Source organism: Indicator indicator, chromosome 2, assembly GCF_027791375.1.
Source record: "Indicator indicator isolate 239-I01 chromosome 2, UM_Iind_1.1, whole genome shotgun sequence".
Classification (NCBI taxonomy): Eukaryota; Metazoa; Chordata; class Aves; order Piciformes; family Indicatoridae; genus Indicator; species Indicator indicator.
This window is the reverse complement of record NC_072011.1, coordinates 4,072,216-4,085,861: the sequence shown is the minus strand read 5'-3', so window position 1 is coordinate 4,085,861 and position 13,646 is coordinate 4,072,216. Positions and strand designations below refer to the sequence as shown.

Sequence of the window (13,646 nt, the reverse complement as noted above, 5' to 3'; positions counted from 1 at the left end):
CAACTCCCCCCTGCTTACATTTTCCTTCCCCAGTTAAATTCTGTGTTGTGAATAAAACACAGGACCAGAGGGCTATGTCAGGAAGCCATTGGAGCTGCTCTTGAACAAGGCTGTGGTTTGCTCCTCCACTGCCTCACTGCTCCCTTAAGAGGCATCTCTGAATATCCCTGAGCTGAAGTCAGGAGGCATTAGAGCTTTATCACAGCAGATATGATCTTCCTGGGGTTTATGGGATAAAGAACTAGCAACAACAAAACCACATCCCTTACAGACACACCTCTCAAACATCTTCTGCTTTGACTTGTGGGAGTGCTCTGCACCAGACTGGGTGGTAGAGGAAAGCCTGCAGCACTACATTGCTGCTGTGGGTCCTGCTAAAGGCACTTACACCCCCATCTCCTGCACAAACCAGCTCAACCTTTTAGACATCTCTAGGATGGACCTTTCCTGCAAAACCTTGGATTTGGGCCTGATCCTGTTCAATGTCTTTAGTGATGATCTGGGTGAGGGGATTGAATCCACCATCAGTAAGTTTGCAGATGACACTAAGCTGGGGGCAGGTGTCCATCTCTTAGAGGGTAGGAGGGCTCTGCAGTGGGACCTGGACAGGCTGGACAGATGGGCAGAGTCCAAGGGCATGAGATTGAACACATCTGAGTGCAGGGTTGTATACACTGGCCCCAACAACCCCATGCAGAGCTACAGGCTGGGGTCAGAGTGGCTGGAGAGCAGCCAGGCAGAAAGGGACCTGGGGGTGCTGGGTGACAGCAGCTGAACAAGAGCCAGCAGTGTGCCCAGGTGGCCAAAAAGGCCAATGGCATCCTGGCCTGCAGCAGGAAGAGTGTGGCCAGCAGGAGCAGGGAAGTCATCCTGCCCTGTGCTCAGCACTGGTTAGACCACACCTTGAGTACTGTGTCCAGTTCTGGGCTCCTCAATTTAGGAAGGACATTGAGATACTTGAATGTGTCCAGAGAAGGGCAAGAAGGCTGGGGAGAGGTCTGGAACACAAACCCTAAGAGGAGAGGCTGAGGGAGCTGGGGGTGTTTAGCCTGGAGAAGAGGAGGCTCAGGGGAGACCTCATTGCTGTCTACAACTCCCTGAAGGGAGGTTGTAGCCAGGTGGGGGTTGGTCTCTTCTCCCAGGCAACCAGCACCAGAACAAGAGGACACAGTCTCAAGCTGTGCAGGGGGAAGTTTAGGCTCGAGGTGAGGAAGAAATTCTTCCCAGGCAGAGAGATTGGCCATTGGAATATGCTGCCAGGGAGGTGGTGGGGTTGATGTCCCTGGAGGTGTTTAAGAAAAGCCTGGATGAGGCACATAGTGCCATGGTCTGGTTGATTAGATGGTGTTGGGTGATCTGTTGGACTTGATGATCTTGGAAGTCTCTTCCAGCTTGGTTGATTCTGTGATTCTGTGATTTGCAAACACGGAGTGTGAGAAAACTGAGCAGCTGGAGCATGTGGAAGCTGAGGGGATTCACTGCACAGGGGCTTGGGCCATGCAGTGCCTGTCTCCTCCCAAGTTGTCACTGAGCAACGTCTCTCTAATTTCTTCCCTGTGCAACCATCACTGAGACCTACTGCCCAGGGAGGTGGTGGAGTTGCCATGACTGGAAGTCTTTAAGAAAACATTGGATGTGGCACTTGGTGGCATGGTTTAGCTGATGGTGGTGTTAGGTCATAGAATTGTCAGGGTTGGAAGGGAACTCAAGGATCATCCAGTTCCCACCCCCCTGCCATGGGCAGGGACACCTCACACTACAGCAGGTTGCTCACAGCCACATCCAGCCTGGCTGCAAAAACCTCCAGGCATGAGGCTTCCATCACCTCCCTGGGCAGAGCCCTGGGAAAGCCAAGCAAACCCTGGTTGTGTGCAGGGGACTCTCACTGACCCACACATGCACAGGATGCTGAGGTTGGTGGAACACTGGGACATATTGCCCTGGGAGGTGGTGGATGCCTCATGCCAGGAGATATTCAGGGTCAGGCTTCATAGGGCTCTGAGCAACCTCATCTAGTCCCTAGGAGATGTCCCTGTTTGCCACGGGGAGGTTGGATCAGATGATCTCTAATGGTCCCTTCCAACCCAATGCATTCTATAGGCTCCCAGGAGACCTTCTTGTGGCCTTACAGTGTCTGAAGGGGGCTACAAGAAAGCTGGGGAGGGACTTTTGAGGGTGTCAGGGAGTGATAGGACTGGGGGGAATGGATCCAAGCTAGAGGAGGGGAGATTGAGATTTGACATTAGGAAGAAGTTCTTCCCCATGGGGTTGGTGAGACACTGGCACAGGTTGCCCAGGGAGGTGGTGGAAGCCTCATCCCTGGAGGTTTTTGCAGCCAGGCTGGATGTGGCTGTGAGCAACCTGCTGTAGTGTGAGGTGTCCCTGCCCATGGCAGGGGGGTTGGGACTGGATGATCCTTGAGGTCCCTTCCAACCCTGACAGTTCTGTGATTCTATGATTCTGTGGGGGTAGCAGTGGGGACTGCTCTCCCTGCCAACTCCCCAAAAGCTGCTGGAGCATCCCTGCACCACCACCATCTCACTTGTCCTCCAGGTTTTCCCCCTGGGAGAGGCAGGACAAGTCCAGCTGAGGTTAGAGCAGCCCAAACTCACAGTGGGGCTAATCAGAGAGGCTTTGCCTGGAGGGGGAACTGCTGTGCTCATCTGCACTGCTTCATCAGCCAGGCTAAGGGGGTTCCCTGGCAAGGGCTGTGCTGGGAAGACTGGAAAGAAACCATTTTCCTGCAGCCATGGTCACTTACCTCAAAGCTGCCTGAGGCCACACAGACCTGGAGCCAGCAGCAGCAGCAGCTCAGGCAGAGCAGAGCTCCCAAACACTGCAGGGAGAGTGCAACCACAAGCCTCACACACCCACACACCCTCTGTTTGCAGCAAGTACTCAGCTGCAAGCCAGGCCAAGGGCAAGTAAACAGGAATGACTTCATTGTCATCTAAAAGGGATTAATTAGATGCAGGAATCAACAGGGAGTCCTTCCTTCCACACTGGTGGGTGGCACATTGCTGCTGTCAGTCATCGAAGAGTGACCCCCAGACCTACGTGAGCAACAACAGGCACTTGGTTTCTGCTCCTCATGGCCCAACATTCTTTGGGTTCATTTCAGTTCCCTTCAAGACAGGCAAAAATAAAGTTTAAAAAACTTAACCAAAGTCCACCAAAACCAAACCAAACCAAACCAAACCAAACCAAAAAGGTGCAAAGCAAGTAACAGAAACCCGAAGCTGGGGTGGGTTTGGTGCTGTATTTGTACCACAAAATGATCAAATTAATCAGTTGTGTTACTCAGGAGTCTGAGCTCTCTCTGCTAGAGGGCTGGGGGTGGCTAAGCTGCTCTCAAGAATGAGTTAGGTCATAGAATTGTCAGGGTTGGAAGGGACCTCAAGGCTCATCCAGTTCCAACCCCCCTGCCCTGGCCAGGGACACCTCACACTACAGCAGGTTGCTCACAGCCACATCCAGCCTGGCTGCAAAAACCTCCAGGGATGAGGCTTCCACCACCTCCATGGACAACCTGTGCCAGTGTCTCATAGTGAAGAACTCCTTCCTAACATCCAATCTGAATCTCCCCATTTCTAGTTTTGCTCCATTCCCCCCAGTCCTATCACTCCCTGACACCCTCAAAAGTGCCTCCCCAGCTTTCTTGTAGCCCCCTTCAGATACTGGAAGGCCACAAGAAGGTCTCCTCAGAGCCTTCTCTTCTCCAGACTGATCAGCCCCAACTCTCTCAGTCTGTCTGAGAGACTGTCTCAGTCTGTCCAGGTTTTCTTCATCTACTCATCAGAAACCTTTTGAGTTACAGCAACCAACTCCAGCCAGGAGCCCTGGGAATTTTTAGTCTGGAGAAGATAAGACTGAGAGGGGATTTAATAAATGTTTATAAATACCTCAGGGCTGGGGGTCAAGAGGGAGGGGACAGGATCTGCTCACTTGCACCCTGGGATAGGACAAGGGGTAATGGAGAGAAACTCCAGCACAGGAGGTTCCACCTCAACATGAGGAGGAACTTCTTGTCTGTGAGGGTCACAGAGCACTGGAGCAGGCTGCCCAGAGAGGTTGTGGAGTCTCCTTCTCTGGAGACTTTCCAGCCCCATCTGGATGTGTTCCTGTGTGACCTGTGCTGGATTCTATGGTCCTGCTCTATCAGGAGGGTTGGACTCAATGATCTCTGGAGGTCTTTTCCAACCCCTAACATCCTGAGATCCTGTGATAAAGCTGGGGTTTTGCTCTAACTTACCTCCAGGAACTAACTGCCCAGTTCATCCTCAGCCCATCACCCAGGATGACAGAAAGGAGACAATCCTGTCTTTCACATGCACCCATCCCACCTTCTGTACTTACTGAGGATCTGAACCATTTATTTTGAACATTGAGGCCTGCACCAATCTCACTGCTAGCACCTTAGGCAGGCTCAGAGAAAGAAAAAACAGACAAAGATCAGCTCTCCCAGCATGAGAAAACAAAGGGCTCCATTTAGATGCCTGAAGGCAGGCAACTCAGTGCCATTTGAGATGCCCTAAGGCACCCAAGATACACAGGGGGTTGGCAGATAGCACATAAGACCTATGGAAGCAGCAGCAGGAGACAGGGAGACCATGCAGGATACCCCAGGCTGTCTCCAGCAGTACCTGATGCCAAAGCTGAAGCACACTGAAAAAACTCCTGTTCCCACTGAAGGCAGCTGTACAGCTTCCTTCCCTAGCAAACAGGCATCTTGCAGAGCAGCTAAAGCAGCAGAAGAGCTGCAGAAGAATTGTGTCCTTCTTTCGGGTGTGCTGAGACCTGGCAGAGCTTCCAGGCTGCGTCAGCTGATTTTGTTGTGAGCATGGAATGCTCACTGAGCCCCACCAGCTGCTCTGATAACCATCTCTGCCAGCCTGCTGAATGCATTCCTTTCAGCTGCTGCCTCTGAAGTTCTGGAGTGAGGGCAGAGCTTCTGCAACACACCACTGCAGTGGGAACATCATTTTCTTTGGGTTTTTTTTTTTTTTTCTTAGCTACAGGAGCAAGAGAGCTGTCTGTAAAGATGGATGATTATCAGACCCTAGGAGTGGAAGGTCATTGTGTCAGGGCTCCTGGCTCCTGCACAGACAACATACTGCTGGCTAATCACAGAATGTTAGGGGCTGGAAGGGACCTCCAAAGCTCATCCAGCCCAACCCCCCTGCCAGAGCAGGATTACCTAGGGCAGAGCACACAGGAACACAGCCAGGTGGGTGTTGAATATCTCCAGAGAGGGAGACTCCACAACCCCCCTGGGCAGCAACCTTCTTCTTCTCAACAGGTACCCTTCTACGAGGGAGAGCACCTCTAATGATCTTATTAATTGCTGTACTGCTGATTACCACAAGGTTGTTCACAGTATCACAGCATATCGGAGGTTGGAAGGGACCTGAAGAGCTCAGGCTGCAGTGTTGTGGCACTGCAGCCTGAACACAGCTAGAGGATGATGCTCAGTGACAGCACAAGGGGCAATGGGTGGGAGTTGAGGCACAGGAAGTTCCATGGAAACAGGAGGGAAAAGTTTTCCACTGTGAGGGTGACAGAAGACTGGAAGGGGCTGCCCAGGGGGGTTGTGGAGTCTCCCTCTCTGGAGGTATTCAAAACCCACCTGGCTGTGTTCCTGTGTGACCTGCTCTAGGTGATGCTGCTCTGGCAGGGGGGTTGGACTGGGTGAGCTTTGGAGGTCCCTTCCAGCCCCTAACATAATTCTGTGACAAGCACACAAGTCTTTCAACTGCAGTTAATAAAGCTGAGAGGCTATGTCTTGCTTGCATTCCAGTCTTGGAATCCAGCATGAAACTATGGACCAGAAGCATTTCCAGCAATTAGTGTTAAATGAGCATGACTAGAATGAGTACTAATTTTCTGGACTGCCAGCAAGGAACACTGACACAATTTTCTACTTAGAGTGAAACAAGCATTGCCCAGGTGAAATCTGAGGATACTCCACACAACTATTTTTGGTGTGATCTAATTAAGAGACTTAACTGCTCTCCAAAATCTGAAAAGATGACTTGTCCTTAGATCTTCACAGTCTCACAAATATCAGAGGCTGGAAGGGACCTCCAGAGATCATTGAGTGCAACCCCCTGCCAGAGCAGCATCACCCAGGGGAGTCTGCACAGGAATGCATCCAGGTGGGATTGGAAAGTCTCCAGAGAAGGAGACTCCACAACCCCCCTGGGCAGCCTGTTCCAGGGCTCTGTCACTCTCACTGGAAAGAAGTTTCTCCTCATGTTGAGGTGATTTTATTGTCATAGAATCATAGACTTGTTAGGGTTGGAAGGGACCTCAAGAATCACCCAGTTCCAACCCCCCTGCCATGGGCAGGGACACCTCACACTACAGCAGGTTGCTCACAGCCACATCCAGCCTGGCTGCAAAAACCTCCAGGGATGAGGCTTCCACCAACTCCCTGGGCAACCTGTTCCAGTGTCTCACCACCCTCATGGGGAAGAATTTCCTACTAACATCCAATCTGAATCTCCCCATTTCTAGTTTTGCTCCATTCCCCCTAGTCCTATCACTACCTGACACCCTCAAAAGTCCCTCCCCAGCTTTTTTGGAGCCCCCTTCAGATACTGGAAGGCCACAAGAAGGTCTCCTGGAAGCCTTCTCTTCTCCAGACTGAACAGCCCCAACTCTCTCAATCTGTCTCCAGAGCAGAGCAGCTCCAGCCCTCTGATCATCCTCATGGTCCTTCTCTGGACACCTTCCAGCACCTCCAGATCCTTCTTGTAATCGAGGCTCCAGAACTGGATGCAGTACTCCAGGTGGGGTCTCAGCAGAGTGGAGTAGAAGGGAGAATCACCTCCCTTGACCTGCTGGCTCTGCTTCTCTCAAGGAATTCAGTGAGAAGCAGTGATGTGTGTGTAGGAGCACACAGACTTTCCTGCTCAGCTGAGGGCTGTATGTCATTATTCTCCAACACACACTTGAACCAGCTGCCATCCTTCAGCACAGGTTCTGTGAGTGGACACTGCCATCTAGGCAGGCTTTTGGGGAGCAGCACACCTATTTCACAACAGCAGCTGTCTTTTGCCAGGGGAAAAAAAGAAAATACTCTATTACCCACAAGAGAGGAGAAAGGAACAGGGGTTTTAATACTATTAAAAAAAAAACAAAAGAGACACACTGAAAATACACAACCTGACATCAACCTGATTGGGCACTCCACGTGAATCACAGAATGTTAGGGGCTGGAAGGGAGCTCCAAAGCTCATCCAGTCCATCCCCCCTGCCAGTGCAGCATCACCTAGAGCAGATCACACAGGAGCACAGCCAGGTGGGTTTGGAATATCTCCAGAGAGGGAGACTCCACAACCCCCCTGGGCAGCCTCTTCCAGCAAAGATGAACAGCAAAGATTTTTTTTTTCTGCATGTTTGTGAAGAAATATAATAATTCTCTGCTTCTAGACACAGAACCTGCAGTTCAGCTCTGCACTGAATCACAAACTCCTCTGAACTCTGAACACCCCAAACAGAAACTCTAGGCTGTTAATGCTTATTCATTACCAAAGGACATTTTTACTACAGCACTACTGTCTTGGTATCTCTTTTATATGCTTTGAGATACACTGAAAGTACATTTTTTAGAAGACAGTGACTAAAATATCTACTGAATTTCTACAGAGTGAAACAAAATGTAAACCCGTTTCCCTTCTTAACCCCAAAATAGTTTCCAACCTCCCTCCCTCCCCTCCACACCCAGAACAAACAAACAATAAAGATGAAATATTCAATACATCAAATGCATCTAATCTTGGTTAAAGCAATAAACAAATTCTATACATGGCATACACAGGAGGCTTACAGACAGAAGGTTTGGCTGAGCACTCACAAGGATGAGCAGAGGGCTGGAGCTCCTCTCCTGTAAGGACAGACTAAAAGAGTTGGGGTTGTTCAGTCTGGAGAAAAGAAGGCTCTGAGGAGACCTTCTTGTGGCCTTCCAGGATCTGAAGGGGGCTCCAAGAAAGCTGGGGAGGCACTTTTTAGGGTGTCAGGTAGTGATAGGACTGCGGGGAATGGAACAAAACAGATTGGATGTGAGGAAGAAGTTTTTCCCCATGAAAGGTGGTGAGACACTGGAAGAGGTTGCCTGGAACAGGTTGTCCAGGGAGGTGGTGGAAGCCTCATCCCTGGAGGGTTTTTAAGGCTGGATGTGGCTGTGAGCAACCTGATGCCCATGGCAGGGGGGTTGGAACTGGATGATCCTTGAGGACCCTTCCCACACTGACAATTCTGTGATTTAGCTCATGAGACAGACTTGATGGTCTCAGAGGTCTATTCCAGCCTCAGTAATGATTCTGTGATTTCAAAGCTTAACAAATAGCTTCATTATCAGTTGTGGGAGCACAAGGAATGTATGACTGCAGAATCTGACACAAATGGTGGTGGGACCCAAAGAGATTATCATTTAGCACCTTCCACCTCTGCAAATCCTTTGAATGTGGCTTTTTAAATTGAGTTCTGCTGGAGGCCAGGCAGTGCCCTAAACTACAAACAACAAACCACACTGCAAGGATCGGTCCTGAGGTTTGAGGGAGTGAGGAGCCCTGAGAAGCACATCACCTTGAGATGCTGGCATGTGCACTTTGGCACCCAGCATGGAGGGTGTTGTCCCAGAGGCCAGATTCCCTTGGATTTCAGGAGATCTTCTCAATTAACAACCTCACAGATCATCAGACAGCGGAACAGAGTGGCCTGAGGGGGAACATCCACTGCCATTCAGAGTGATGTCATCCTTCTGAGCTTCCTCCCAGCACATTTCAGTCATCACCTTGAGGACTGCCCTGAGCAGGTTTGCATTAAAGGTCTCCTTTTCTCTCCCTTAAAGATGCCTCTGACTAATAATGGCAATATGGATGTCTGGCTCCTGCCACACATCCTCCCCACCCCTCTTTTCCTTCCCCCTTCCATCACAGAATCACAGAAACATTCAGGTTGGAAAAGACCCTCAGGATCACCAAGTCCAACCCAGAACCCCACTCTCATAAGCATCATATCATAAGCAGCAATGCAGCATGAGATTGATTTGTACAGAAAGCAAAGCAACCCCCAAAAAAAAGAGCACTAGGAACTGCTGAATTCACATTTAATTTAGGTGGTGGAAAAAATGAGCAGAGCTGGCACCAAAGGAATTCAGTAAGGAGCTTTTAAACTACTGTGCTGGAAGAAGATCTGCTGCCCTTTGAGCAGTGCTGGAATGTAGGACAAGAGAGGATAATTTTCACACCTTTGCTGTGTCCTTGGCTTGTCATATGGAAAAGAAGGGCATCATTCAAAATGAAACAAACCTCCACTGAGCTCACAGGCTTTCAGACTGAACAGTTAGACTCCTTTTGGCACTTAAGGATGTTCAGTGCCCTTTATATTAGCCCAGGAAAAAGAAACATTCATAGCTTGAAGTTTATAGCAGAGTGTTAGGGTTCATTTGGTGTTTCTGTGTCCTCACCCATGGAAAATGGTTGTGTGCACTGCTTCTTCCCCCACCACTGGCATGAACAGGTCAGGCCACTGTTCCCTTTTCTTGCCAAAGTGGCACAAACTGCCTAGCAGGAGACTGATTCTGTATTTCAAGGAAAAAGAAAAAAAAAACAGCAGACATAGCAGCAAAGATGATTGAATCATAGAATGGTAGGGGTTGGAAGGGACCTCTGGAGACTGAGTCCAAGTCCCCTGCCAAAGAGCCTCTCACCCATAGCAAAAAAATTAAACATCTCCCTTCATTTCTCAAGCAAAAGGAGGGTTTCATTTCCCTTGCAGAAAGGAAAGATTTGAGACTACCTCACAGGTCAGCTGAAAGACATCTCTGCTCCCCTCTGGTGAGACCCCACCTGGAGTACTGTGTCCACTTCTGGGGCCTCTATTACAAGAAGGATCTGGAGGTGCTGGAAGGTGTCCAGAGAAGGGCCATGAGGATGAGCAGAGGGCTGGAGCTGCTCTGCTATGGAGACAGACTGAGAGAGTTGGGGTTGTTGAGCCTGGAGAGGAGAAGGCTCTGAGGAGACCTTCTTGTGGCTTTCCAGTATCTGAAGGGGGCTACAAGAAAGCTGGGGAGGGACTTTTGAGGGTGTCAGGGAGTGATAGGACTGGGGGGAAAGGAAAAAACTAGAAACAGGTAAATTCAGATTGGATGTGAGGAAGAAGTTTTTCCCCATGAGGGTAGTGAGACACTGGAGCAGGTTGCCCAGGGAGGTGGTAGAAGCCTCATCCCTGGAGGTTTTTGCAGCCAGGCTGGATGTGGCTGTGAGCAACCTGCTGTAGTGTGAGGTGTCCCTGCCCATGGCAGGGGGTTGGAACTGGATGATCCTTGAGGTCCTCTCCAACCTTAACAATTCTATGATTCTAATGACTCTCATTAAAGGAGGTCTCCATCAGAGCAGACACCCAAGCTGGTCTGGTTGCTTAAATTTTACTCTGTTGGCAGTAAGAGTCACATTGAAGCAACTTCTTTGGGTTTTCCCAGAGCAGTAACAAAACCAAGAGGCAGCATGTGCATAAGATGTTTTATTGACTAAAATCCTGCTTTTCATATTTACACAGTGAAGTTTAGAGCTGTAACCTAGTGAAGCACAGCAATGTGTTAATGTTCATATGACATCTGGAGTATCTTTAAATCCATCTGAAACTACTTAGTACAGCAATCATCTGCCCATAATTGAGATTCAAACTGATTTCATAATTGAGATTCAAACTTCCTGAAGGATAGCCAAGATGAATGCTAAGGATAGCTGAGTTGAGAGAAAAGAGTCTGCTATGAGAACTCCATACCCAAAAGATCTGAGTCAAGTATCAAGAGTTTTGAAGGCAGCTTCTGTATTTCCTTGTTCTTCTTATCTCTGCAGAAGAAGATAAAAAAAAAAAAAAAAGATAAATTACAAATCTTAAGGCTGAAAGTAATATCCACAGCTTAAACACACAGCAGCCTCCATGGTAATCTTACTTTTTTTAATTGATAATGGTGTCTTCACATTAAGCAGTGTGAACTACAACAAAATACTTATGTATTAAAAAATAGATTAACAGTTTAAAGCTGCCACAGGAGACAGGAAGGAATTTGAAATGATGCAACTGATACCTAGCAAAACTAGAAATGGGGAGATTCAGATTGGTTGTTAGGAAGAAATTCTTCCCCATGAGGGTGGTGAGAGACTGGCAGAGGTTGCCCAGGGAGGTGGGGGAAGCCTCATCCCTGGAGGTTTTTAAGGCCAGGCTGGATGTGGCTTTGAGCAACCTGCTGTAGTGTGAGGTGTCCCTGCCCATGGCAGGGGGGTTGGAACTGGATGATCCTTGAGGTTCCTTCCCACCCTGACAATTCTGTGATTCTATGATTCTAGGGTAAAGACAACACTAGTTACCACCATTTAAGCAAGAACTTTTATAATCAGGTGTCTTCTATCTCATAGAATCATTTGAATAGATTTAGTTGGAAGGGAACTTGAAGGTCATCAAGTTCCAACCCCTTTGCCATGGGCAGGGGCACCTCACACAGGTTGCTCAGGGCCCCATCCAACCTGGCCTCGAACACCTCCAGGGATGAGGCACCCACAACCTCCCTGGGTGACCTCTTCCAGTGTCTCACCACCCTTGGCCATCTGTCATTTCTATCCTACAAACAGCCCTCAATATATTTCTGTATCACAAGAATATATTTTATCAAATTTGTGGCTGTTTGCTTCTGTTTCTTCTTTTATCTTCTTTTTTTCTTTTCCTTCTCTAGTTATTTATTTGTTTGCTTCCTTGCTTGTTTTTTATTTATCTTCTTTTCCCCTACCCCAAATGATCAGCCAGACACCATTCCATCTATCCAGGAAACATATATCCATCCTAACCTCACTGCTGCTTTTCTCTTCATCTTTCCTCCTCACCCCCCCAACTACAAAGAATTATCTGGAACACAGCTGCCTACCTGGAAGCTATTTCTCTGCTAGCTATCATAGCTATAAATTTTAATAACTAAGAAGCTGCTGAAAGATTCAGATTCTGTTCTTGCCTGTCTCATCAGTGAGGTATAGAGCATGCATTGTCTCTGAGCAGGGCAACCATCTGTACTAGCAATTTCAAGATAAGCAGCTATGCCTGTGTGTGAGACACTGTCAACACAGGTTGACTAAAACCAACTGGACATTAGGATCATAAAGGCTAAGCTTAGAAATGATTGACTCCAGCATCCAGCTTCAGATCCTGCATCAGCCTCAGACACAAAGCAGGAAGTTATTTGAGGTGCCTGAGGGACATTTGTACATACAGCCAAACATGTCCCTGTCCCCCTGCACTTGTGGTGGTTTGCTAAGCTCATCAGTCCAGACTGAGGACAAGAAATGTCACTATGGTTGCACCTAGCACAAAATAAAGAAACAAATGTAAAGCAATCCTCCCATTTGTTAGAAACATAAGCACAGAACCACAGGAACATTCAGGTTGAAAAAGTCCAACCCAGAACCCTGCTCTACAAGGGTCACCCCTAAACCAGAGCCCCAAGCACCACAGCCAAAACCCCTTTAAACACATCCAGGCTTGGGGACTCAACCACCTCCCTAGGCAGCACATTCCAACCCCTGACCACTCTTGACATCAAAAAATGTTTCCTAATGTCCACTCTAAACCTACCCAGTAGCAGCTTGAGGCCATTCCCTCTTGTTCTATCACTAATTACCTGTGAGAAGAGACCAGCACCAACCTCTCCACAACCTCCTTTCAGGTAGTTGTAGACAGCAATGAGGTCTGCCCTCAGCCTCCTCTTTTCCAAACTAACCATCCCCAGCTCCTTCAGTCTCTCTTCATCAGATTTATTCTCCAGGCCCTTCCCAGCTTCCTTGCCCTCCTCTGCCCTGGCTCCAGCACCTCCACATCTCTCTTGCATTCAGGTGCCCAAAACTGGACACAACACTCCAGGTGTGGCCTCCCCAGAGCTGAGTCCCAGGGGACAATCCCCTCCCTGCTCCTGCTGGACACAGCATTGCTGATCCCAGCCAGGATGCCTTTGGCTTTCTTGGCCACCTGGGCACACTGCTGGCTCCTCTTCAGCTGCTTGTCCATCAGCACCCCCAGCTCCCTTTCTGCCAGCAGCTTTCCAGCCACACTGCCCCAAGCCTGGAGCATTGCTTGGGGTTGTTGTGCCCCAAGGTCAGGACCTGGCACTTGGCCTTGTTGAAGCTCCTCCTGTTAACACTGGCCATGGATCCAATCTCTCCAAGTCCCTCTGCAGAGCCTCCCTCCCCTGGTGCAGATCAACACTGCCACCTGACTTGGTGTCATCTGCAAACTCACTGCTGACACACTCTGTGTCCTCAACAAGGTCAGCAATAAAGATGTGAAACAGAAGTGGTCCCAACACTGAGCCCTGAGGAACACCATTTGTGGCCAGCTGCCAGCTGGATGTAACTCCATTGACTACCACTCTTTGGGGCCATGTTTTCAGCACTCCAATAACCTCCTCTGATAGCTGTGTGTGATGCAGCCCACAGCAGAAGTGTAAACATGAATGCAGATTACTTTTCCACGTTTTAATCCATATTACTTTCACAGCAAGCTTTAGTGTGGGATTCCAGGGTGGAAATTGGATTGTGTGCAAATTCAACAAATCTCAGCCCTCCCCCCCTTTTTTTTTCCCCTCCTCACACCTC

The 13,646-nt window shown here is 49.0% G+C and overlaps 1 protein-coding gene across 1 annotated transcript in view; it reads right to left on the bottom strand.

Moving 5' to 3' along the window:
* Positions 1-10,523: 10,523 nt before the first annotated feature.
* BCKDHB (branched chain keto acid dehydrogenase E1 subunit beta) overlaps positions 10,524-13,646 on the bottom strand; it is a 151,487-nt gene continuing 148,364 nt past the window's right edge. Inside the window, exon 11 of the mRNA XM_054394701.1 lies at positions 10,524-10,859. The gene's annotated coding sequence lies outside the window, so the exon portion shown is untranslated. The remainder of the gene's footprint in view (positions 10,860-13,646) is intronic.